Here is a 27,657-nt window from a genome sequence, read left to right on the forward strand (position 1 = left end):
GAGCAGAGAACATTCGCTGAGCACCTACTATGTTCCCAGCTCCCTGTTAAGCACTTTAAAATTATTACCCTATTTAGCTCAATTAGTAACGGGCAAACTAATACCACGTCAGTTCACTGATCTGTCACAACAAACGCAGGAGGTCAGACTGCTCTTGTCTCCATTTTATGGAAGAGGAATGTGAGACCCAGAGAAGGGGAGTCCTCCAGCCAGCAGGACTGGGGCTCCAATGCAGGACCAGTGAGCGCTTCTTCCCACCGTCGGTTGTATGTCCATGGGGACAGGCTGGCTGTGGGCTGTGGCTCAAACTTCGGACAATGGGGCCACTGACCCCCAAGAGGCAGCTTCTTCCTCGTAGGGGTGGTATAAACACTAAAAGGCCAAGAAAGGGGAAACTGAACACAGAGTTCGTGGACTAACGACAAACGTGTATCCCCAATGAGCAGAGAAAAGGGACTGGATTTCTATTCTTGATGTTAAACTTTGACATTAAACTTTGAAACTTGACCTTGTTAAATAACAAAAATTCAACTGGGTAAGTTTAAAGATCAAATTGGCTTTATTCAACAATTTCATGAAACAGGCAGTGTCCCATCTAGCAAATAGAATGGAGCTCCGCCGACCTATAGAAAAGGAAATGTTTTTAAAGGTAGTAAAGGGGCAGGAAAAAAGGAAATCAGTAGAATGCCTTGTTTCAGGCAAGGTCACCCTCCTGAGGAGAACAAACGGGACGTTGGGCGAATTGTTTCTCTCGTGTTGAGCAGATCATTCCGCTTTGAAGGCTACATCCCTGGGAAGCTGCACCTGCCGTTAGGTTACGTCTTTAATTTTGGTTTGCCAACGTCGGGCCTAGCACAGGTGCCTCCATTTTGGGCCTGTTGTCTCTCTTTTAACTGCTGACTGCAAAGTCCAAAGATCACCAAACATCAGTGTCCTCAAAACTGGGAACAGGAACATGGCTGGGGAATCCAATGGAATAAGTGTGAAAACAGGAAAACACGATGAAACAGTTGATGTTTTTAGTTTCTGTGTTCCTAGTTAGAGCAGACACAGTTCGGCGCTAGATAATATGAACTTTTCTGAGGCCCAGGCCTGTATTTGCCTTTGCATTCGGTTGGTGCAAAAGTCATTGCGGTTTTTGCAATTATGTTTAACCTTTTAAACCGCAGTGACTTTTGCATCAATGTAATAACAAGGCTGTGGAGTTTTAACAAGGAATCGCAGAGCACAAATGATGTCAGCTCCCCGGCCCCCACATAATTTCACTCTTAAGGACTGAGTGGTTACCTTAAGGCAGGATAGTTTATGTACCACGTAATTACATAATGACTTTCCTTCTGTTCGTAACTATTTTAGGGCACCCCTGCTGATCTCCCTTCTCTCCTAAACCTTTGAGTAGGTGAGTGGACACCTGGGTTATTATCTCTCAAAATTAGACAACTTGTCCCTTCAAATGTATGATGTGGCTCTTGGCTCCAGAAAATCTGAAATTGTTAGATGTCCAGAAGTTCCATTCACCCTGAATGCCATGAAATATACATGACACCAGATAGGCAGACTTGAAAGCCTCCCTCCCTCCTGGATGTCAGGAGGGCAGTGTGACCTCTGTGCATCTCAGTCACGTGTCCGTCTGGGGGTGACCTTGAGACTTATCAGGATTCCATCAGGGTAATAACATTTCACACGTTACCCAAACCAGCTCCCTTTTTTCCAGATTCCCATGTTATTTTCGCAGCGTGGGGTAAGTAATGTTTTTATTTCCATTTTCTAGTTAGGAAACTAAGGATTAGAGAGACTAAATGACTCATTGGAAATCACACTGTGACAAAATAGTGGAGCTGGAATCAGAGTCCAGGTCTTGTCTGGAGAAGAGAAGAGGTCATCCTGGAAAAGCAGTTTGAGATTGTGATTATAAAATTTTGCAAAAAGTTACTGTAATGGAGGAGAGCAGATGAAGCAGCAATGTGGGAAAACTGAAATATATATACTCCTCATTTAAAGAAAATTTTAATACTCTTTATGGAACTTAAGTCACTTTGTAAACTTTGAAACATAAAAAATGCATTATGTATAATGCAGTTTGCTCATAAAATTATCCTGTTTGGTGTATTTAAAGACATGAGAACATAGGAAGAAGAAGAAGCATTTTGGGGAAATAATTTCTCTTTTTTTTTTTGGAGAAAAGTTAAAATATTTTTTGGGGGATATCATATTAAAAAGAGGTTTTCTATTTTTCCACCATGTTTGTAATCCTACTAGCAGCCATTCACCTTTCCGTTTATATGTTAACCTTCAGGAGCCCTCGAACTGACTCTCTGGGGTTCCCACCTCTGCCCAGGGGCCAGTGCCCAGCGTCGCTGTCCCCTTCCCCTCTGCATTCCCTCCTTCTCTAGTTGTGAGGTACTTCGTGCCGCTGGCCCCCGTGATTTTTCCTGTTCCTTTCTCAAGCCCCAGCCTTTCAACCAGCTTCCTATTCAGTGGCTCTTACTTGGTCCTGCCTCGTCATAATTAACTGATCCTTATGAGTAGTTAATGGCTATGGGGGTTCATGGTGGCCGTTGGGCATGGTAGTAGGTGACGTAGGATGTCTGGGATAGGCTGGGTGTGAGGTTCAGATCTGCCTGGGATGCGTGAGGCCTGGGAGCTGTCCCTTTACATCTGCTGCATAGAGTCCTCCTCTGGGGTTTCTGGTTTGACAAATGGAATATGGGTTTGAATGTCACTCCTAAGTGTCCAGTCCCACTGGTCCCAGATGAAGCCAGATTTTCAAAAGAGTTTGAGCCAAAGACTGAAAATAACCTAGAGATCCACAACAGGGATTGCTTAAATTATGATGCAGCCATAAAATGAGGTACTATATACACAGCTATTAAAATATCAAGATAGAGCTATGTCTACCATAGATAGTACTCTCTCTAAGGAAGTTTAAACGACAAAGATACAATACAAAATAATGTGAAAATATGCCTCATTCACATAAAAAAGAGTAGAACTGGGATATATTTGCATATCTGCTTGCGCGTCCATAAAACATCTTTATGAGTTTTATAATACCCAAGAAACGATGACAGAAAGATGACCTAGAGGATTAAAGAGCAGGAGACACTTAATTCTGACCAGACCTCCTTCTATAGTACTTATTGTTTATCATTTGCATGTATTGCCTTTTGATAGCTGGTTAACCAGATATATAGATATACAAATAGATAAATAAAAACCTAAAGTTAGTTTGATACATTGTATGCATTCAATAAGTACGTCATAAATTAATTAAATGAAAAAAAATTGCTGATTGCTCAAGTCACCACTGCATAAAGGATAGCGTGAATCTGAAAATATTTGTTTGCCTCTGAGGAAGGAAAGTAAATGAACTTGCTGCCTCGCTGAACGTGTCAGCCATTTAGTCATTCCTATAACATCCATTACTGAGAACTTAATATGTTCCAGTACTGACATGGACACGTGTTGCAGAGACGAATAACACACAGCTGATGAGTCTGGATCTCACAGTGAATGAGAGAGGCAGACACTTTGATAAATCACTACAGTTCTGTGTAATAAATGCTCAACCCAAAGGTACTGGGTTGGGATTATTAGGGGTCTAGAGAAGATATTGAATAATTTCAGAGCTAGAAAGACTCATAAGGAGCTCGTAGTTCAATCCCTTGATGAAAAAAATTAAGGAAACAGACCTGACCAAGGTCACACAAGGATAAAGTGGCCGAATGAGGTGTAGGAGCGAAATATAAACTTTCAGTTCTGCTGTGTAACAAACATCCCCAAAGCTCAACAGCGTGTAGCAATAGGCATTTATTTAGCTCAGGTTCTGTGAGATGGCTGAGGGTGAGCCAGGAGTCGGCTGGGCTCTGCCCTGCTCTGTTTGCCTTTCATCTAGTGGGCTTCCCTGGGTATGCTCTTCTCCTGGCATGGCAGTGATGCAAGAAAGCAAAGGGAAGCACAGCAGACCTCAGAAAGGATTGTCTCGGAATTGGTACATGGTCACTTCTGCCTCATTCGATTGGCTAAAGAAAACCACATGGCTGAACCTGAATTAGAGGAATGGGAAATTATTTTCCACTCCGTTAGAGGAAGAAAATAAAAGCCATAAGGCAAAAGACATAGATAGAAGGAGGGCGGAAGGATCAGGGTCAGCAGTACAGTCTGTCATGTATATTTTAACTCATGTCTCTTGGTCCCAAGCCCACTGCAGTAGGCTGCCTCTTTGGAAAAATGTTGCCAGTGTGGGGAGTCGAAATACCCTGGAGGGTAGAGGGCACGTGTATTTACTCTGGTATTGTCAAGAGGGAAAAGGGACCCTTACTACAAAGCTGACATTTATGACTTGATCTTTTCTCCTCTTCCAAAGCTGTTCCAACCCGCCTAAGATTCTACAGAGGTGTGCAAGAGCTAGAGGGGGTGGTGGCATGGGGTACCTGCTCCAGGCCCAGTTTCAAATTGAGAGGGGGGGAAGGGAACAGAAGTGTATTTAGGGATGCAGAAGAAGCAGTCACTCTCCCTTGTATAACTTTCAACAGTGTAACCTTTTCAGTCATTTGTTCAAAGCTAATATGATACATGGATGTGATGCTGTGAAGAGTATGATGAGAGGTTGCTGGATGCGACACCTGTCAAAATGGCTCCTTGAGGCGCAAAGAAAGGCAAGAGCCAGTGCCTTTTTATAAGCTGCTGACCTGCCAACCAAAAGGTACAGGCTCCGGCCCCGCCCCTGCCAGGCCCCGCCCCCTGCCAGGCCCCGCCCCCGCCCCCTTCCTCCCTGGTTAGGACCGGCTGGCTGCATCTCCACCGGAGTGGGCAGGGAGAAGGGCTGGTAGGATGCTGGGTCGGTGTATTAGGAGAATAACGTGGGATGTTACTATCACAGAGTGGTAATGCCTGGTATTTCCTGGAGGCAAGACTTCTAAAAATTGGTAAACACTACAGCAAGACCTGAAGTATTTGTTATCACACAGTTTAACACCTAAATTGTATATATTGTTGCTGGGAAGAGGCAAATTTGTCTGGTGGGTGTTGAGGAGGTTGTTTTCAGGATAATGGGGTTGCAAAGACATTCTGAGATGATTCACTGAGTCACTGATAATAAGGCACAGAGAGGAGAGAGATGAAAATAATAACAGTAGCTACCCACATGTGAAACATGCATTACGTGCTGGGTGTTGCTACCCCGGTCCAGTGGGGACAGGCACGTGACCTGATATCAACCATTCAGGTTCTTTCCTGGAACTTGGACTCTTGAGTGAAGTGACGCAAAGACTGGGAACCATGGAGGTTTGTTTCATCCACTGTTGGCACCTAGTGAGACCCTTCGATGGTTAATTTTATGTGTCAATGTGATGGGACCACCGGGTGCCCAAACACTCAGTCAAACATTATTCTGAGTGTGTCTGTGGGAGTGCTTCTGGATGCGATTCACACTGGAATGGGTAGATGAGTAAAGCGGATGGCCCTCCTCAGTGTGGGCAGGTTTCAGCCAATCCATTGGCGTCCTGAGGCTGAGGGAGAATTTGATCTCTGTGCCTGGCTGTTTTCACGCTGGGACATTGGTCTTCTGCATTGTGGTGGGACTTACACCATGGGTCTTCTTCATTCTCAGGCCCTCAGATCCAGACTGGAACTACACCACCAGCTTTCCTGGTCTCCAGTGTGCAGACAGCAGACTTCTCAGCCTCCATAATTCTGTGAGTTGATTCCTTATAATAAATCTCTTGATTGATTGATAGATGGATAGATGTGGATGGATGGATGGATGGATGGATGGATGGATGGATGGATGGATATATAGCCGACCCAGTAGTTCTGTTTCTCTGGAGAACCCTGAGTTATATATACCCAGGTCTTTTGGAGATGCTCAGATACTTTGTTTTGTGTGTTCCCTTCTCGCCTCGAAGCTACTCTATGTTTTTTAAATTAATTCCTTTTTGCTTACGTGAATCAGAACCAGATTCTTTTACTTGTGAGCAAAGAATCATAGCTGATATGTTAACACTAGGAGATTGGTAAATACTATTCCTCTTGAAAGGTAAAGACAAACAAATGAAAAAACCAGCAACCCTGCAATTCATAGAGATGAAATTATGTCCCACAGCTCTGCGTGGCAGTCGGGATTTGAACCTAGTCTGCCCAATCAAAAGACTTGTGCCCTTTCGCGTTTTTCCTTTGGGGTTGCCGATCAGAAGGCTGGAAACTGGGCTGGGGTCCTGGAAGTGGCTCTTCACCAACCCTTTAGCTACAGAAACTCCCAGAGAAAGCTGAGCTGGCTCAGTGTGAGCAAGGAAGGTCCTAAGAGGTCAGAGATTCACAGATCAAAGGGTGTCAGTCCTGATTCAGAGCCAAGTGCCAGATTTGGGGTCTGGCACTAAATGGGGGTTCTGCCTCCTGAGGGACATAGGGGACACAGTGTGTGCGATGGATGTGTTCTGGGTGCAGACTTTATGAAACGACATGGCCAGCTTGGCTCCTGGCCATGAAACTGATCGCATTTCATTTCCAGAAGGGTGTTTGGTACTCATGGAAGGACAATGAGAGCCAGCATTTTGAAACCCTTACTTTGTGCTAGACACTGTCCTAAATGTTTCCCGTGGATTATCTCCTTCAGTTGTCACATCAGTATTATCCCCATTTAGAAAGAAGGAAACAGAACATTAAGTGACCTCCCTGTGGTCTCAGAGTTGACCTTGAACCTAACTGATACGATCCCGGAGTGCACGCTTGTGAGCAAACATGGCAGGACCGTCCTGGGATCCAGAGATGGCCCATCTGCCAGGGAACACCTCTCCCGTACCCTGTGTCACAGTGTGGCCCACACACAGACTGGCTGGCAGCTTCTCAGACTTTTTTGACCTCGTGGCCTCTCCATGACATGGCAGTTGAATAACTTTTCAGGCCAGGTTTGATGTAAAGGGAGAAGATTTCACAAAGATTATAGAGCTCCAGAATTACAGTAATGGCTCAGGTTTTCCCCCCACTCCTGCCAGTTTTGCCCGCCCTCGAAACACAGCGGAGGTGAGTAGGTAGAGGGAATCTCCTTGGGAGGGGCAGCTGTTGTTGTTTACTTCTCCTCCAACCTCAGAGGCTCCATCTCAGCCATGGACAGTCAAAGTAGGCGTTGGCTAGCATCCCTGGCACCTGTGCTAAGCTTCATAAACCATGCAGTCTAGGTTTGGTATGAGACAGGCATTCCCCACTGACCCACCGACAGGCACTGGGGGGGCTGCAGGTCTCAGGTCAATCTGTGCCCACTTGCTTGATCCTTCCAGGCGTCCCCACTATAGCATCACCGCTTGTGTCCTTCAGCGTTGACTAATTTGCGGGTGGGGGTGGCTGAACTCGGTTTTAAGACACTCAGCCTGTTTGAGGCCATTCCCATCCATAAGAGGAGGAAGAGGAGACTGTACTACTCAGCTGGCAACATGGTCATGAGAATTAAAGGCGAGGATATTTGTGATGCACTAATGTAATTGCTCAGACCTATGCGATACGTAGACATATACAGTATATAGTCACAGTTCTGTCATGTTATTTAGCAAGCCTTTGGTGAGCATCTGTGATCCTTCTGTTGTTGTATCAGGTACTCTAAAGACAATTGTATTTGATTATGACACATCCCTAAGATATAATTCCTGTTAGTAGCCCCATTTCATAGCTCGACAATTCTAAAAGGTTAAGTGCTTGCTCAAGATCGCTGTAGCTGTTCATTGCTGGAGATTGTTACTGTTGTGAGTGTTATTATTTTTGTCATATGGAGCCAGCTCTCCAACAAGTCACAGCTCCCATCTATGGATTGCACACGTCTTCACGTGAACACAACCAGGGGTTCTCAGACAGACACTTGCATACGCAAGGAAACACATACGTTGTACAGTAACTAGTTCCCTGAGTGACAGACTCCCCCTTCCCCCTGTACTATGAAAATGTCCTTCTTCTTTGTACTGGTCCCGTCCGTGCTCCCCGGATCTAGTGGATTAATGCTAACAACGCTTTTATTGCAATACCTTCCCCAGGGTGGCTGCATCTGCACTGTGGACACCACAGTGTGAAAGCTGCCAGAATCATTTGCTCTTAGGGGAACTTCAGGCCTGTGGTAGAAAGAGAAGTGAGAGAACCCTAGGAAAAGGTCATTCATTCATTCACTCATTCATTCGTGCAGTTATATGTTCTCGATGACCAGCTGTGTGCCACACGTAGCCAGGCTCTAGGGCGAAAGCCATGAAAGAGACGTGATCCCTGAGCTCATAGATGTTCAAACATGCTGCCCTTACCCGTGCCCTCCCAATGCCACCTTTGGATGAACAGAGACAGTCACCCTCTGGGGATCGTAGTTCCATGTAGAATCCTCATTGTGGATTCCCGGAATCCTGGAGTTTGGCTATCCAGTATGGCAGCCACTGGCCACTTGGGCCATTTACGTTTGAATTTAAATGCATTACAATTAAATAAGGTTAAAAATTCAGCTACCTCCAACTGGCAAATGGTTACCATCTTGGGTGGCACAGATCACAGCAGCGAGTTTGTGAACAGAGCCAGAGTAGGATATCAAAGAGTGAAGATAGTTTAGAGACGTTCAGCTTGCACCCTCCTTGTACACATGGTGAAACTGAGGCTCAGAGCCGGGTGGCCAGAGAATGAGGCGAGTTAGTCCAGCTGTAACAGGAGTCTTTCAGTGTCTTGGCCAAAGAGTCCCCCACCCCCAGCCCTGCCCAGCCAGCTTGTCAGCCTCCCCTCCACAAATCCAGCCTGAGAAGTCGTCGACTTCAGATTGGACGTTGCTGTGCTTGTTGCAGGGGTGTGATGTGGTCTCAGAAGAGGGGACCCTGCTATCTCCCCACGAGGCTCTGTGCATCGATAATTGCAAAGCCACCACCACGAGGAAAGCTTTCCTTTATGGGCGGTGAACACGCCATGCATTATCTCTTTTAAACCGCCCCCCCCTCACCTCAGTAACCCAAAGAGTTTGGTGTCATTATTACAGAAAAGGAAACCAGGGCTCAGAAAGATAAGCAACTGGCCCCGGGTCCCCCAGCCACAAGCAGAGGAGGCTGGACTGAAACGTGGCCTCTTGCCCTCAGAGCCCAGGGCTGTTTGGCCTCCATTCTAACCTATCATTTCATTTTAAAGCTTCACTGTAACAGGATAAGAAACTATTATAATTGCATATTTTTCTGTTTCCTGGCCTTGCTTCAAATTCAAATATCAAAACAAGTAGAAAACCAAAGTTTAAACAAGAACCATCCCCACTGGAAAAGCCACCCGGTTCTATTCCTGGCCCGGTTTTTATCAGTTCTGTGCACATCTCTGCAGCGCGGTCCCAGGAAACCTTTCCACGGGGCCTGGAAGGGCCCAGAAGGAGCCGTAGCTGAGCTCACTGCTGAGAGACCAGGCCTCCTGCTGGAAACTCAGGACTGCACCTCAGGGATGGCACATCTCAGATGGGAGAGCCAGCCTGCCCCCAAACACACATATGCACTCACACACACACACACGACACACACTCAGACTCACACACCACATACACTCACATACACACACTCACACACCCCCACACCACACACACGCACGCACACACACGCATACACACCCCCTACGTACACACTCCCAGCCCTTCCCGGAAGCCAGGGAAGGAGAACAAATGACAGAAAGCTCACTGGAAGTTGGGCTCTTTCCAGCTCCAGCCTCAGCTGTGCCATTTCCAATCTGTCAGGCGAGGAGGAGAGTCAGCTCTATTATTGCGCGATAAAGCGTTGTCATCTCTTATTCATGTCGGGTTTACCTCTTCGTGTCACTTTGACAACTAAAATATTTGTTTGAGAGTTCTCCCAACAGGTCTCTGAGGGCAACAGAAATGCAGCTGGCTGGGGAGTTTTCTCGCCAAACTGTTGAGTCTGTTTTCCAAGAATGAATATGGTGAAATGAGTCCACGGGGGCTGCCTGAGTCCTCGCGAGAGCGTACGGCTGAGGGCACGGACTGGACCTGTATCTTGTAGCGCTTGGCATGTCAGCCCAGGAATCTGGACTTGACTTAGGAAGTGACGCGGGGAGGAGGGGCTGGTGGAATTTACACATTCATCTAGAATAGTGGTTCTCACCCAGGGGCAGTGTTGCCCTCCCCCCAGAGAACATTTGGAAATGTCTGGAGGCATTTTGGGTTCTCATAATAGCGGGGAGCACGTATTGCTGGTATATAGGAGGAGAGGCCAGGGAGGCTGTTGAACGTCCTACAATGTATGTGACAGCCCCTCTCCACAAGAGAGAATTGACACAATATCCATCAGTGGTGCAGATGTTGGAAAGGCTGTTGTCATCTCCAGGTTACAGGTGAGGGACAGAAGTACAGTGCAGAGAGGTTAAGTAACTTGCCCAACGTCACCCAGCTAGCAGGCAGAGCCAGCCAGGGAGAGAAGGCAGTCAGACCCCAGAGCCTACACTCTTCACCCAGATTTCCTTTGGGGGAACTCTCACTGTGCAGGGTCCTGAGGAGCCCCCAGTGAGAATCCTCTGACATAACCCCCACCAGGCCAGCCAGACTCTGTCCTAGAAGGCTGACTCTCTGATGATAGAAATTTAGAAAAATTAAACAGAAATGGGTGAGACCGATCCCTTCAAGCAGAAGTTGCAAGACTCTCTGGCATCTAGGCTCCTAGCGTTACCTTGGGTCCCACTTTCCTGTCCATCCTCCAAGCTGCCTCTTTTCTCACCAACAAACTCTCCTTTTGGCTCATGATGGTCATTGTTCGTTTCTGTTGTTTGCATCCAGAGAAATCCGGTACAGAAAAGATCTAGGACGGGGATTCTGGACCTCCGGGGCCCAGCTCACCTCGGAAAGCAGCTAGGGAGTCAGTCTGGGGAGCAGGGAAGGCTGGAAGGTGTGGAGTCAGGCCTGAGGCCCAGCTGAGGGAAGGGAAGGAGGAGTGAAAAGGAACCATTGTCAGGCTTCTGCAGTAAGTACCCGGAAAACAGACAGCGGGTGGGCTCCGGAAGTGCAGGGGCTGCATCAGGCTGCCTAGATTTCAACCTTGGCTCGGTCTTAGGAGCTCTGTAACTTTGAACAAGTTATTTAACGTCTCTGGACCAGTTTTCTCTTCTTGACCAGGGTGTATATTAATATCCGCTTTGTGGAGTTGATGGGCGGATGAGTTAACAGTATCTCATCACTTCTGTGTGTGCATGGCCCACATTTTATCATCTCTGAAAACTGGAATGTGGTTTACAATGGATGGTATATCATAGATTATTGGATAGAGGGATTTTTTTTCTTAGTGGTGCATAAGAGTGTAAGTTATTGATGTGGTCTTCATTCAGTGATTCGGTACGCCTGTGTCATAGGGTTTAAATACTTAGGAATTGTTCCTATTTATATCACCAGCTCCTAGCACATCGTAAGCACTAGGAAAGTGTGGGCTCAGAGAAGAGTCCTTATGAGTTGTAGCCTCACCTGAGCTGCCTGTGAACACCTGAACCCAGTAAAGACCAGGGAGAGGTCGCGTTCCAGCCTCCCTTCCTGGGGAGAGAGAGCAACACAAACCCACAAGCACGATCCTCTCGACAGGAAGAAATGATGAAACTCCGGTTGCAACAAATCACTCCGAACAGGTTCACTGTGATTTCAGAGCACTTTCACAATCACGTTTCTTCTTTGTTCCACAATTTTCACGACAAGACCACTCACCCTTTGTCCACCTCAGCTTCCTGGCCCATTAACAAGCCGTCCAGGATGTGGGCAGTGACCAGGGACTCAGTGATTGCCTCACACCCAGGCTTTGCCTGACCAGCGATAAGCCCTTTCCAAATGCCGTCACTCATCTTCAGCGTGGCCACGAGAGTGGGCATTTGCCGCTTTCTGGCATTGTCCTTGCCATTGTTCAGACCACAATGCTTTTTATCAGATTTTATTTCCTGTGCCCTACAGATACCATCGTAAGTGGGCATGCAGTTCCTCTGGGCTTTTGCTTTTTTAATTTAATCAATATTCCCTTATGTTACTAATAGATAGCTGACCAGGGAGGGCAGAAATTTAGCCCGATTATTAAGAAAGCAAGTGCTGGCATGCAACTGCCTGGGTTCACATCTTTAGTCCTAAATACATGACATTCCTCCATAGGAAAGCTGTATAACTGCTTTCAGCCTCAGTGACCTCGTCCGTAAAAGAGAATGACAGAGCCACCAGTATGATGTAGCAGGCGCCACCCAATGCAATTACCATGAAATAACTTATTTCATCCTCACAATCATTTGGAGATGGGTGTCCCCATTTTACAGATGAGGACAGGATACTTCACGAGGTGACGTAACTTGCCCAGGTGCACAGCTAGACGGTAGCAGACGACTGAGTTGCACCCTAAACCTGGTAGGAATGCCTCCCTGAGGGCAAGAGTGGTCAGATCCAATGAGATCACAGGTGTGATGCGTATAACTCACAGTGACCCTGGGAAGGAGGAATTATTATCACCCTTCTGAGGAAGACAGGAGCGAGGTTCAGAGAGGTTTTCTTCTTGACAGATGACCGTGTACCAGGCACTGTTGTAGGCAGCTGCTGTGCTAGACGTGATTTGCCCCAGGGCTTACTGCTGCTGAGTGGACAGGCCTCCCGGACTCCAGCATCTCCTGTTTCCATCATACCCACTGTTCCAACAACAGGTTCTATCTGACAAGGGTACATAGATCGTTTCAAGGGGACCACGCAAGGCTGGGTCCACTTGTCCCTGGTACTTCCACGTGGGCTACAAGGAAAGGGATTGTCCCCAGCTTTCCGTGAACTGATCCTAAGATGCGAGTGAGCAGGGAGCTTGGTGATCACGTAGGTCCAGCCTTCTCTTCTCAGGAGGCGGGAAGCTGGGACACCTGCCCCGGGGGCGCAGCTCTTTAGCAGACCGGAGAAAACCCCACGGCTTCTGGCGCCCAGCCAAAACATGCTGCTCTTCCAGCCTCTCAACACAAATTAGAGGGTCGCAAACCGCACAGAAGAGCTTCCATTCAAATCCTTTAATATATAGTTTATTGGGGCATTTTTAAAAGTTAGATCCATTTGCTATAGAAAATTGGGAAACTACGGAAATGGAAAAAGTTGTGACCAAACAGAAATACTCCTGCTTCCCACCACCCAGAGAGCCGTAGATAACTTGGCATGTTTCCTTCCAGGCCTTTCCCTACGCGTAGCTTTTTGTTTTTAGTTTTTATATACTTGTGAATGCACTGTGCATACAATTTGTTGCCAGCCTTCCCACTTAAATTATAAATATTTTCCATGTTACTACAGACGCTTCATAAACACTTTTTTTCCCCAATAATAAAATGCAACAGTCCGCTCCCCTATTCCTCCCTGCATAGACACATGGATTGAGATCCGCTCAGGAACCACTTTCACCATTTAAAGTTCTTCTGACTGCACCTTGAAACGGCTAAATATTATGTGACTTCTGGGTTTCTCCACTTTGGGCATTACCTGTTGATTTCCTGCTATGATGGATGAGAACAGAGTGTGTTTCTACCCCCAATTATAGAGACGCCTTCCCTCTCCCTCTTTTCCTAATAGTTATGCCTCTTCTTTTAAAAAAATTCTTTCTTGGTGTCCATTGTACTTACAAATAACATATCTAAACCTAACTTTCTTTTTCTATTCATTACACTGGGTCTTTTAATTCAGTGTTTTGTAAAACAAGGATCTTTTTCTCTTCCCTGACATTTCTCAAATTGTTTACTATAGTTTTAATTTGTCGTAATGTTTATATTCTCTCCTGAATCCATAACTAAGACATTAATCGCTTCTCTTTAGCTTGATTCTGGAACTAGAAAACTAATGAACATTTTCATTACTATGCAGGATGGGAATCTGTTCATGATTGTGTAACAGTCCACATTAGGTTGTGGTACCATGTCCCTGACTATTACAAATATTTAGGTTGGATTGAAAGAGTTTTTTCCTAATTATTTGCTATTATAACTTACACTGTGATGAAAATATTCGATTTTTTTATGTCTTCATTTGCTTCTCTGATTTCTTTAGGAAATATACCCAATAGCGGCCAGTAAGGCACCCCGTATGTTGTGGATTCTTAGTATTTGTCAAAGTAATAAATGAAGTGTGGCAAGTCTGAATAGTTTTAAGGCTTTTGAAAATTTTGCGAAACTGCTTTCCAGGAAGTATTCTGAATATTCACCATTCAATGTCTGTGAAATCCATGATTGAGTGTGGGGTTGGGAGAAATAATTTATATTTGCTCATGTAGAGGGAATAAAGTGACACAGTAAGGGCTAGAGCAGGGCTAAGCAAACCATGGTCAAATTCAGCACACCACCTGTTTTTGTAAATAAAGTTTTATTAGAATACAGCCATGGCCATTTGTTTGTAAATTGTCAATCACTGCTACAGCCACTCAGTTGAGTGTTTGTAACAAAAACCGTATGACCCATGAGACCTATTTACAATGCGGCCATTTAGAGAAACTAGCAGATCTTCTTAGAAGATCTGGAAGAAAGAGCCGAAGGTTGGCAAACACAGGTGTCAGACGTTGAGGGAGTGGCTCCTTTTTATGCCTGAGCATCCTTCCTAAAAGCCACTGTGTGCACACTTACTGCAGGTGAAAAATAACAACCAGTTGTAGACTTTTACTGCGGTGCAAGCAGGTGAAGGACTTTGCATATTATGAACTCATGTAATTTTCACCACAATCTGTGACATAGTTACTGTTGTCATTTTTCTAGATGAGCAAACTGACATCAGGTAACTTGCCCACGATCATGACTCTGGTAACGGAGAGAGGGGCATCACGCCCGGTAGGCGGACTTCAGAGCCGGTGCTGCTAAAGCCACATCATACCACCCCGTAGAGAAACGAGAGGAGAAGGGACCAAGGAGAGCAGTCTTCAGACTTAAAAGTGAAGTAAGTACCGATTTTCTGAAGTGGATATTTTCTGTGCTCCCAGCTCCCTGTCACCTAACTTGTTCGCTGCCCTAATCCAGTGAGGCTGTCTTCCAGTGACACTGCTTAAACAATGTGACTGGGTTCAGAGCAGATGCATGCTGGACTTCCTGGGGGGATCACTTCATAAATTATGTAAATATCTAGCCCCCCCAAAAAATAAAAGCCTACGAGGCACCTGATCTGAGCTGGGCCAATCAGAGTCCATTTCCTCCCAGGAAGTGTGAGGAAGAGAAAGCCAGTCTCTTCGTGGGCATAACACATGTATTTATAGAACCTATTTAGCATTGCCAGATAAAACACACGGTTCCCACTGAGATTTAAGTTTCTGATAAACAATGAAGAATTTTTTAGTGTAAGTATGTCCAAATATTGCATAGGATACAGACTAAAAAAAATTCTTCATTTTTTTAAAATCTGGAATTCAAATTGAATGTCATACTTACACAAATACAGTATAGACACATAATACATAATATACAATATATGTAGTATATAACACATACTATATAAAAACATGATTTTTTTTTGCTAAATTTGATGGCCCTATGAATACCCTTGTTTTGGAGAAAGTCCACATACAGAGCAGGAAAGATCCAGCAGACACACAGAACTGGAGATAAGAGAGAGGAAGCATGACCCAGACCCTGACTTGGTCCCTTCCTGCATTCTCATCCTTCCGTTCCACATGGGCTCCCTCCATTTACAACCAAAAGCACACTTAGAGGAGAACCATTCCATAGAAAATGTGAAGGTTGAAGTGTAAAATCAATGCCACTAGTTATAATGCAGTGCAGAATATAGACCCCAAGTTCAAATTCATCTCTCCTTGTTTGCTAGAATTCTATTTCTGACACGCCGTTCCACAAAGTGGTGTTTCTTTCATTTTCACCTTATTGAGTTAGAATACCACTATGAAACAAACATGCCTGTAGGAACGCTAACATGAAAATCAAGAGAGCAATTCTCGGGGTGGAGAGGGCAGGATAAGGCTGGGAAGACACACAAAGGACTTCAATCAGATTTACAGTGTTTGATTTCTTAAACGATGTGATAAATACCTGGATGTTGGCTCAATTTTTCTTTATACACGTTTTCTGTCCTAAATATTCCATAGTAGAAAAATCAAACTTGATTTGTTTAAAGCCTGGCTGCAGTTCTTGGACTCAGTTACGTAACTGTCTAAGCACAGGTTGGGTGGGAAAGCTCCAAAATCCCTTTGCCCTCTATTTGAGATTTAAAATACAAAACTTGTGTTTTTCAAGAGTTGGCCTGGAGGTCCCAGGAGGGTGGTCAGGACCCGTTTGGAATCTTCACTTTCCCTGGACAAAGTTTCAGCACCGAGAACAGCGCCTGTCAAACAGTAAGTGTTCATTCAATGTGTATATTGAGTAAGTGGATTCAAGAACAGTAAATTCACAACTCTGTACCCTGTTTTGTGTTGTTTCCTGCACCTCTTCCCACATACGTTGTCCCTCAGTATGTTTATGCTGGGAGTGGGACCGGATTGGCAAAAGGGAATGTGAAAGAGCTATTGTGTTTTGGATTCTTAGGAGAGATCTTTGATCCAAGAGGAGTGTCTGAGACCTACGCCCAGGGGACAATGTATGGCTGACATTGTCTCTGCCACTCTTCCTGCCTGAATGGTCTACCTTAAATAATGTCCCCCGGGGCCACTTGGTGCTATGGTTACAGGGGATGGAGAAGGGCCACAGGTCATTATGGTGGGTGCCAGTCTCTGGTCCTGACATTCCACCTTAGAAGTCAGTGTCATCTGAAATTTCTATGGTGCTTTTCCTTCCCAACCTCACTTACAAGCACCAGAACAAGATTCTCCCCAAGAGGATGGGTCCGGAGCAAAGATTGCTTTGATGACTATAATAGAACAGTTCGTACAATGTGCTGCTTTGGGTTAGAAAGTCCCAGAACATTTTATTCCCTTTCTTCCTTGTCCTATTATTCATGTGGTGCCTCAAAATTATTTTTCTGAGAGGATCTGAGCATCCCAGATGCTCTTTGAATGTCATGAAGGAGCAGGCGAACAATGGGCCGTCGATGTGGCACGAGGCAGAACCTGAAGGCAGGTTTCCCCGGGCCTGTGACACGTGCATCTGGGATCAATACAGTGAGCTTCGCGAAAGCAAGTTCATTTTATTTACAGTGAAATGCAGCTCGAATTGCTGCCAAGTCTATTAATCATCCTCACCTAATCATGGAAAGAAGCCTGTCTAAATTTTCCTGAAAATCCCCCCTCAGGTGGATGAAAGGGATGGGCTTTTTTGAAAGGTAAAGCATGTAGCCGTCACTTTCACAAAGCGGCACAGCCTGCCTACTGTTCCTCGGCTCTCTGTTAAAGGTGTCGAAACAGCGTATCAATTCTTGTAAAGAGAAAGAGCAGAAACAAAGATCATGGACAAATGGAATAAAGACTCAGGGGGTTGTGACATTAGAGCTATAATTCTAACCGGCTTTGGAAAGAACTTCTGTCTAATTAGTCATTGGAATCAGGTATCTATGGGAATACATGGTAAGCTTGGAATAGACACCCAGTTAATCCCAGCTGTCGTCAGCATAATGGGTGGCATCAGGCTCCACGACTTTTAGGCCCCATTATGGCAAGGACAAAACAGGCAGCTGTCCCATGCTGGTCCTGGGACAGAAGGCACATCCCTTTCTGCACCGTGGGTCCCTGTGATAGCTCATCCCTGGAAATGTGCGTCCTTAAAGTCCCAGCTATGAGCCAAAGGAAAGCAACAGCACAAAACAGGCAGAGCCCGTGAAAGGCCACTCCATTCTGGAATGTGTGACAATTACAACAAATTCCATTTAAACAAGTAATTACTACGTGCAAGCAGTGAGGTAAGTCCTGTGCATCTGTTAGATTATGGAATCCTTATAACACTCTGGTGTACAGGAGCGATTATTCTCACTTTATAGACAATAAAACTGAGCTTTGCAGCAGTGAAATGACTTGTTCAAGTTTGCACAGATGGAGCTGGGATTCCAACCCAAGCCAGCCTGACTGCGAAGTCTCTGAGGTATTTATTTCTTAATACCATGGAACCGTGTTTGTAATATGTTAAATGAAATAGGATAAAACTTCTGCATGCAGTGTAATTATCTCACTGATAAATATTTATTGAGTGCCTACTATGAGCGAGGCACTGGCATATAGACGTACATGTATACATACACGCATACATCCACAGAGGTCTGACAATTAAGTGCTCGAACTTGTTGCAACGATGTTGCTAACCTTTTTTTGATACCAGAGGGATTATTCATTATGAATTTGTACCAACTGGACAGTTAACCAAGTTTACTCTTTGGAAGTGCTGAAAAGGCTGCATGAAAAATTTAGATGACCTGACTTTTCTCCAACAATTCATGGCTCTGGCATCACGACAAGGCACGAGCTCACACAGCACTGCCTGTGAGGGAGTTTTTAGCCAGTAAACAAATACCTGTATTGGAACACCCTCCCTACTCATCTGATCTGGCCCCCAGTGACTTCTTTCTTTACCCAAAGATAAAGGAAATATTGAAAGGAAGACATTTTGATGACATTCAGGACATCCGGGGTAATACGACAGCTCTGATGACCATTCCAGAAAAAGAGCTCCAAAATGGCTTTGAAGGGTGGACTAGGCACTGGCGTCGGTGCATAGCTTCCCAAGGGGAGTACTTGGAAGCTGACCACAGTGATATTCAGCAATGAGGTATGGAGCACGTTTTCTAGGATGAGTTTGCAAACTTGTCAGACCTCATATATGTGTGTATGTGTGTGTATTAGTTTTAAGATATATCTACACCGTTTTGGATGTTCTTCACTTCTAATGAATAGAATAAAGCAGAAGGGACACTGTATGACTTAGGAGACTGGATGACAGAAAGTCCTCTGACTTCCTGGTCATTCTCTCGCTCTTGGGTTGCTTTGCTCTGGAGGAAGTTAGCTCCCCTATGGAGCATCCCTCTGGGGCAGCGCACATGGACAGGAGCTGAGGCCTCCAGCCAACAGCCTGTGCACGGGCCATCCGGGAAGTGGGTCGCCCAGCCCCACTCAGGGCTGCAGTGACTCACCCTGGCGCACATCTTGATTGCAATTTTTTGAGAAATCCTGAGCAGCTAAACTACTCTCACAACTCTGAAACTTGATACATGTTTGTTCTTTTAAATCACTGAGCTTTGGGGTAATTTGTTACACAGCAGTAGATAACTAATACTGTCTGTGTGTGTGTGTGTGATACCAAATAGTGATCAAAGAAAGCTAAAGAACATCAGTGTGGAACATATCTGGGACCTGTTCCAAAGGCTCACTGCTTTGTACACTCCTCTTCCTGTGATCTCCATTTCAGTTTATGGCACATCCACCCACTTGTTCAAACAAACAACGACAACCAAAAAAAAAATCCAGTCACCCATGACTCCTCCTTGCATCTATTCCTCTCTTCCTATAGGTTTTGTCACCAAATCATGACAATTCCATTTCCTGTATCCTAAGTGTTCTTGATTCCCATCTTTTACCACTCTAGGCTATTCATTTGTTCAAAAACATTTTTTTGTGTGTGGCTCCTTCTTAGTGAACTCCTATTCATACATCAAAGCCCTGGAACTCTTCATTAATGCTAGATCCCCTCCACCAGCTATGTGCCTTGGACACACTTCCAGCTTTCCATTTTGCATTATTCTCCTTTCATCCCACTAGCCCACGAACTCCTGGAGGGTTGAGACTGTCTCATTCCTCTCAATCACCCCTGTATCGAACAAGGGCCTGGCAAGGTAGTGCTTTGAAAATATGACTGTGCTGATGACATAGTGACATGTAACAAGTGATTCCAAAACTTAGTGGTTCCAAACCACAAACACTTACCTCACAGTTTTGGAGGATCAGAAACCTGGTGTGATCTGGGTTGTGGCATTTGACTCAGGGTCCCTCCCAAGACTGCAGTCTTTACCCTAAAGACCGACCAGGGGACAGTCCACTTCCAGGCTCACTCACGTGACTTTTAGCAGCCCACAGCTCCTGGCTGCCATGTGGGCTGCTCCATGGCAGCAGCTGGATTCCATCAGCGAGAGCAAGGGAGAGAGTGAGAGGAGGAAGAGAAGGGTGAGCAAGACAAAAACCAGGGTCTTCGTAACCTAATCACAGTGGAGACAGCCCATCACTTTTACTGTGTATTTGTTAGAAGCAAGTCACCAGGCCAGCCCAGAGAGGTGGTTACACGTGGGCCTGCATACCCGGAGGCAGGGCTCCTCTGGAGACAACTTAGTAGCTGCCTACCTTGACTATCTGGACCTTGAACCTCAGAACAGTTCGAGCCTTAGGCATCCTTGACCTGGCCGTCTCTGAGAGCTGTCTTCAAGCCCTCCTGCTGTGTGCCCTTCCTGGAAAGCAGGAGCCCACTCTACTCCCTGGAAGTCAGTGAGTGGAGTCCTTCCCTGGACTCAGTTCACCCATCCCTTCACTCTGTATTTCAGCCCTGGGCGTGCCACGTAGCCTCACTCGGGCCTCAATTCCTCATCTGTAAAATGGGCTTAATAATAGAATTCGCTTCCTCAGGTGGCCATTAGGATTAAAAACGCCCATCAAACCTCTGAGCATAGTTCTCAAAACAGTGTGAACGCTCAATGAACAAAAGCAACCCTCTGGTGGTGGTATTGTTCTTCTTACCATTTTGTCCATGAAGGTCACGATGTCTAAAAGGCCACTTCTGTGTGGTGGCTGCTGAGAAGACACCACTCATAAAGATCTTCCACAAACTAGAAGTGAAAAACCCCAAGGAGGAAAGCATAGCAGCTCACTGGTGTACACGTGCGGATTCCCCAAGACAGAGGTTGGAAGTGGGGTAAGAATAAGATCCCCAAAACTAGTATGGACAGAAAGCAGGCTGGGGGGCAGACCTTTTGTACATTCCCCGTGTTAAAACAATATTCCAGTTGGTTTCCCCAAGCAACAAATACGGTTCTTGAAAAGTGAAGGATAACTCACTTTGCCGAGACCCCAGGAATAGCATCCTTCCGTACAGTCTGTGCAAAATTCAGTCCGGGAAGAGGAAGAGTTTACTGGCGACTGCTAACCCGCAGAGTGTTTGGAGTTCTTCTGCATTCGCTCATTCCCACCCAACCACGTCAGGGGGGGAGTTATTCTTACTCCACCCACTTTTAAAAGTGTGGTCAAATTCACATAGCAAAGTGAATCATTTTTAAGTGAATAATTCCGTGGCATTTAATACCTTCACAGTGTTGTGTAGCCACCACCTCTAGCTCCAAAACATTGTTATCACTCTGAGGAAACCCATTAAGCAGTTATGTCCCATTCCCTCCCTACCCCACCACCCCTGGCAACCACCAGTCCACAGCCTGTTACTGTGGATTTCTCTCTCCTGGGTATTTCATATAGGTCATCCAGTATGTGACATTTGTGTCTGGGTTCTTTCACTAAATGTTTTCATAGAATATTTGAGGTGTATCCACGTTGTAGCATGTCTTTGTATTAGATTCCTTGTTATGGCTGAGGAATATTCTGTTGAGTGGATACAGTGCAGTTGATTTATTCATCCATCCTTTGATGGATGTTGGGGTCATTTCCACCTTTGGGAACTTGTGAACAATGCTGCCGTGAATGTGTGTGCAAGTGTTTGAAAACCTGTTTCCAGTCCTTTGGGGCATATTCCTAGGAGTGTAATGGCTGGGTCCTGTGGTAATTAACTTTCTGAGGAACTGCTTCATATTCTTTCTGCAGATGGAGGCAGTAACATGAATGCTTTAAAATGTTTTCAGTTTAGAGTAATCAGCCTTCTCAAACAGAATAGTCATTGCCATTTTCAGGGGGTCATTGTTCTATGAGGGAAGGCTTCCTGGAGGAGGAGGCAAGACTGACTAGAGGGAAACAAGTCACTCTGGGGGGACAGAGCAGAGCAGGCAGAGTTAAGATGCCAGAGCGATATGAGTATGAGACGAGGCAGGTGGGGTTGTCTGTTTGCAACAAAGGGCCTCTTGTAAAGAACTCAGGTCAGAGGGTCTCCATGGTTTCCTACTGGGGGATCTTACTGCTAAAATCATTACTTACCTTTCCGAGTTAGAGAAGCTGATCTCTGTCGGGTTTAGTTTTAGTCAAAATTACTTATTCAGGACAGGCTTTGGGGCTCTGTCCATCTTACTCACACATGTACATAAGCTATGGGCTTTTTGGCTTTCTTACAAAATAGATTAATCTCTTACCTGCTCACCTCAGTTCTGTGGGGAAGAAATGAGAGATGACACAGGTAGCTCGCGGGCTCTCTGGCGCCCCCATTCACAGTCATGACTCAGCTGGACCAAGAGACAAGACTTAGGTCCTTCAGTGTGATGCAAAGGGAGTGACTGGCCTACATCACGCCACCCCACTCTCTCAACTCGTCGCGGCTGTTCGGTATCCTTTAAAATCAGTGCGTTCTCCTCAATCCAGGCGCTGCAACCTCCCTGCAGGAGCAAAACTGCCACCATTTGCACCATCAGCTCAGCTCCCACCTTGCATCAGGCACGTTCCACGAACTAGCTTTTTAGCCTTCACAGTAACTCTGCGAGGTGGATGAGAGTTTTCCTCATTTTACAGTGAGGAAAGTCAGGTTCTAGGAGAATAACTTTGGCAGAAGGAGGGTTTGAGCCCAAGTCTTGGCTGAATTTCGAAATCCACGCTCCTTCTCTGCAGTCTCCCCAGCTCCATTCACGGTGCTGTACGTTAGGTCTCTGTAACTCATGCGTCTTGCATAACTGAAACTTTGTAAATTTTGACATCTCCCCATTTCCCCCTCCTCCCAGAACCACCATTCTGCCCTCTGCTTCTGCAAGTTTGGTTATTTCAGTAGCATTTGTGAAGGACAGAAAGGAGAGTTTGAGATAAAAACGGAGAGGAAAGGAGGCATCACAGTGACTGCAGACAAAGAAAGCAAGCTGACCCAGGGGACAGAGAGAGATGGGGGGTATTAGGGAGCAGGGGAACAGGCAAGGGGGTGGAGATCACCACAAAGCTGGAAAGTGCCCCGTTTTGTGCCCTTGGCAGAACCCACATTTCTCCCAAATGAAACCTGGCCCCTTTGAATGATTTGCCCCTGGCTGGGGGCCAGTGGGGTGAGTAGAGACAGGAGACGGTGACACAGGCACATTGATTGATTTCAAATAGACTTCCCTGGGGGCACATTAGACGGATTTTCAGGATTCAGTTGAATTAACTCGTTCTTTAAATTAAATTCTTCCAGGACACCTCGGCTCCCCAACTGTCGCCCAGTTCTGTCTTAAAACGGCCCTGATTCCCAGTTAATAGATGAGACCGCGAGTTGTCTGACTCTGCGTTTTGCCGACGGATCAGACTGGATGACAGAACAGGTCTGGGAGATGCAAGAAGGCGCATCTGTCTGGTTTTTCTCCAGGAGGGCCCACCGGGGTGAGCCAATTTGGGGGAAGGGAGGGAAGCTGCCTGGTTACATTTGCAGGAAAGCTCCAGAAACAGGTCCTTGTTTCAGGGGAGCTGGCTCCCCTGTGCAGCTTGTTACATCACGAGATCCCACTCAGAAACGGAGTCCGGGGGTGGACTGGGTCTAGGGAGTCAGCCCGAGGGGAAAAGCAGGATTGTCAGAGGGAGCGGTGGGCAATGACTTCTGGGCTCTGCCCTCCTCCCCCCAGACCTTTGAGTTCTGTGTTTTCCTTGAATCAAGGTGAGGCTTCATATCCTGGGGGAGGGAAACAGCAGGGCTGCTCTGAAATAGGGGTGCGGAGATGGAAGTGGAGGCGGAACGGAACCCTTTTGGGAACCCACACTCCTGCCTGGAGCCCCACGTGCACCCTTGTTACAATAATCCTTGGGAGCGCCTCCATTTCACAGATGAGGAAACTGACACAGAGGCGTCCAGGGCTGTGCCTGTGAGCGTGTGGCAGGGAGTGACAGGCAGCATTCGAACATGGATCTGTTCACCTACACATCTGCAGGACAGTCGGGAGCTTGGGTCCTAGAGCCAGCCAGTCTGTATGTGCATGTGATGAGCTCTTTGCCCTCCCAGCTGTGTGACCTTGAGCAAATTACCTAACGTCTCTTGGGCACGGAGCAATATTCGGTGCTATAGGGGGTGTTCACCTGTGGGAGGGTGTGGTTTCGATCAGGGTGGGGAGAGCGCAGCTGGACTTGGTTGCATGAGCAGGAAGTCCTCTGGCTGCCATTCGGAGCCTCCTTTTGCGGGTCCCCTCCTGGCAGCTGCTCCTTTCAGCCCAGTGGCTCTGGGGACCGGCCTCCAGGCATCCTGCACAGGGAGCTCCCCACTCTGTGACCAGAGCCCCGTGGTCCCGTGCTGTGGGCGGGAGCTGCACGTGTCCTTCCCCCAAACCAGCCCTTTCCTTTGCTCTGAAGACCACAGTGAGGCCAGATCTCAGCGCGGGGCCAGGATGTGGTAGAGCGGGCTTTCCAGCCCTCCTTCCCCAGGCCTAGTTAACTGAATAAACCCTTTCAAAGGGCTGCATGTCAGCATTTCACCAGATAAAGTATGGCTCACACCGGAAGGCAGAGCTCACCACAGAAGGGGGTTCGAATCCTAGCTCTGCCACATCCCAGCTCTGTGAGCCTGGAGAAGTTACTTCTCCACTTTCCTCCATAATTTTTCTTCTTCTTTCCCCTCCTCCCCCTCCCCCCCCCCATAAAATGAGGATAATAATATTACTTCTCAAGGTTTAAATGATTTAATGATTTCAATGAGGTCATCCATGTAAAACTGTTAGCCCAATGCCTGGGAGATAATGTCTTAGTATTTGTGAGTCGTTATGTCCATTCTTGATTTAAGATGTTGATGTTAATAATTAGTAAACTTCATAGGAAAGCCAAGTCTCCAGGGAGACTTTCTCTAGTGTGCGTTTCATCCCCAGTTCCTCGCGGCGTAGTAGGGTCCGTCCATGCCCAGAACTTCTGAAGGGTCTCAGGACCAGGAAGTTTGTTGAGTTCGTATAAGGGGGCGGGGGCGTCTCTGTATTTGAACTAAGCTCTCCTGTTTTCAGTCGAGCAGCAGGTATCAACAGTGTGAGCACGTCACCTGAGCATATTTCTCTGCATCCTAGCAGGCTCGTTGAAGGTTTTTCAGAAGCACCATGTTTCCCCGAAAATAAGACCGAGCCAGACCATCAGCTCTAATGCGTCTTTTGGAGCAAAAATTAATATAAGACCCAGTCTTATTTTACTATAAGACCAGGTATAATATAATATAATATAATAAATATAATACCAGGTCTTATATTAATTTTTGCTCCAAAAGATGCATTAGAGCTGATTGTCTGGCTAGGTCTCATTTTCAGGGAAACACAACACCAAGAGCTGTGTCAGTGGAGGAGGGAGCCCCTGGCCTCACCTTCCCCTTCCTGCCCTTCCAGGAAGCTTTAGCTGGCGGTCAGCCACCCTTCTTACTCTCCTTTGCTAAGTCAGACCTCGTCCTGCCGAGGGGACTTTGTATCTGTGATGTCCTTGTGGGGAGTCCCGTCCCTTAGACATATACCTGCCTCTTTCTCACCCCCTTCAGGTGCATCTGTCACTGTCTTAGTCTGTCCAGGCTGCTGTAATAGGATATCATTGGCCGGGTGGCTTAGAAATAACAGAAGTGTAGCTCTCACAGTTCTAGAGGCTGGAAGTCTGAGCTCAGGGTGCCGGCATGGTCGGGTCCTGGTGAGATCCTCTCCCGGGTGGCAGAGTGCTGACTTCCTGTCCCGCCCTCACTCACAGACGGGCACGCGTCCCATTCCTGAGGGCTTGTAACATTACCTAATCCTATTACCTCTCCAAGGCCTCACCTCCTAATACCACCCGGTTCAGGGAGGGTTTCAACATAGGAATTTGGGGGCACACAAACAGTCCTTAAGAGTCACTGTAGAGACCCCCTCCCTGATGGTCTTATTTCATATCTCCAGTCCCTAACCTCTGTTTTATTTTTCCTTAGGACACAAGGAAGCCCCAACAACAGGCTAACAGGTACCTGACTCGCAGCAGTCCCCCAAATGGAGATTTGTACCAATTTCCTGTAAAATTATCAAGAGCCTTAACAATACACATTCCCTTAAGACTCGTAGAAGTAGCCTAAGGTAGTAAGTAATATGAAATATTAATACAAAGACCCGTGAGCGACGACAGCCCTCAGGCAGCCAGCGTTTATGGGAAACGTGGCAAGTTGGGAATCCCCTAAATATCTAACCATAAGGGCAGGGATTCAGATGTTATTGACATCTGTGTGTTGGAACGTCATACAGGCATTTCAAACCTGTGACCCTGCGGGGCTGCCATTAGTACAAAACAAACCTGGATATTAATACTGTGTGATTCTGAATAGGTACATGGGAGACTATTTCACACTGTTACATTTATCTCTGATGGAAGGGAACACAGATGATCTTTGTTACCTTTTATGTTTCCCAAGATTTGCAACAAACATGCGTGACATGAGGTTTTTAATTTTTCCTTAGGGAGGGAGCTGTTTGATCGGCTGTCTTAAAAGGTTTTTTTAATTTAAATTATGGATCTTTTACAATCCACTTGGTATTATAGAGAATACTGGTAAAGACTGCAGGAAATGTTTCTTGATGAAACAAACATCACTCGTAGTTTTAATCCAGTGTATAGCTATGTCTCCCTTTTAGACGCTGATTTCTAATATTTTCATGTTTGTCCTTTCATGTGTGATGAGATCTTTGTGGACTGGGCCTTGGGTGAACACTGGAACATCAAATTATTAGAGAAAAGATCACACCTAAGGCTCTGTGAGTAATGTTTCAAGAATGCTGTCACTATTGATAGAAATTGTTTCAAATTTGTTTCTTTTGCACCTAGTGTATTAACTTGTTACATGTTTTCTTCATTACCGCATTGTTATCATGGCCCATAATTCTTCATTACCGATACGGATTGTAGATTGATCAAGTAAGTTTTTAGACATAGACATTTCAGCTTTAAAGTGATATAAATCTTCCTGAAAAAAGCTTTGCATTCTGTTTAATTGCGCGCTAAAAAATAACAGGGAGTATAGGAAAAATAGGGCTGGGGCAGACATTATGAAATGTGCAACTTAATAAAAACTGTCATCAAAACAACAGTTGATAACCTGGGTAGCTAACCTGGACTCTCCAGGTAAACCACGTAACGGCCAGAGGCGGCCTCACTGACACCCAGGAGGCACCACCACCACGCGGCAGTTTTGCCGCGGTGGCAGCCAGGTCCTGTGGTGTGAGCCGCACACAGCTGGTTTCTGAGGGAGTGCTCTTGGGACCAGCACATGTGGAAGCAGCAGAGGGGCTAAGGGAGAAGTTGAGCAGTGACACTCCAGCTGCCCACATAGGACACTGCTGTGGGAATGGTCCTTCAGTGGGTCCCCCTTGGGGTGAGGGGACTGGGCTATGTACCTCTGTATTGATGTGCCAATGGATGCATGAACTTCAAAGAAGCACTTTTCTTCAACTGAGGGCTATAGGGGAGGGGGACCCCAGGCCCTGCCTTGCAGTAGGAGGAGGGGTGGGGAACACCCCTCCCGGCCCTGACCCCCACGTCACAGCGGGAAGAGGGATGGGGGACCCCCAGCCCTGACCACACCTTGCAGCAGGACAAGGGGTGGGGAACACCCCTCCCGGCCCTGACCCCCACGTCACAGCGGGAAGAGCGATGGGGGACCCCCAGCCCTGACCACACCTTGCAGCAGGACAAGGGGTGGGGAACACCCCTCCCAGCCCTGACC

The 27,657-nt window shown here is 46.4% G+C and overlaps 2 long non-coding RNA genes across 3 annotated transcripts in view; one reads left to right on the plus strand and one right to left on the minus strand.

The window, feature by feature from the left end:
* LOC141569453 (uncharacterized) overlaps positions 1-26,834 on the plus strand; it is a 133,880-nt gene extending 107,046 nt beyond the window's left edge. The window contains exons 2-6 of one of the 2 annotated variants that reach the window (XR_012493106.1): positions 5,612-5,696; positions 14,713-14,890; positions 16,195-16,292; positions 23,167-23,351; positions 25,876-26,834. This is a non-coding gene — a long non-coding RNA (uncharacterized LOC141569453). Of the gene's footprint in view, positions 1-5,611; positions 5,697-14,712; positions 14,891-16,194; positions 16,293-23,166; positions 23,505-25,875 lie in introns of those variants that run through there. The other variant, XR_012493105.1, reaches the window with a different exon arrangement.
* LOC141569454 (uncharacterized) lies at positions 541-20,980 on the minus strand. Its single transcript, XR_012493107.1, has 2 exons — positions 19,800-20,980; positions 541-959 (listed from the first exon to the last, which is right to left on the minus strand). It is a non-coding gene; the product is annotated as an uncharacterized LOC141569454 (long non-coding RNA).
* Positions 26,835-27,657: the final 823 nt, after the last annotated feature.

The sequence above is a fragment of the Rhinolophus sinicus genome, linkage group LG18 (genome assembly GCF_036562045.2).
Source record: "Rhinolophus sinicus isolate RSC01 linkage group LG18, ASM3656204v1, whole genome shotgun sequence".
Taxonomy (NCBI): Eukaryota; Metazoa; Chordata; class Mammalia; order Chiroptera; family Rhinolophidae; genus Rhinolophus; species Rhinolophus sinicus.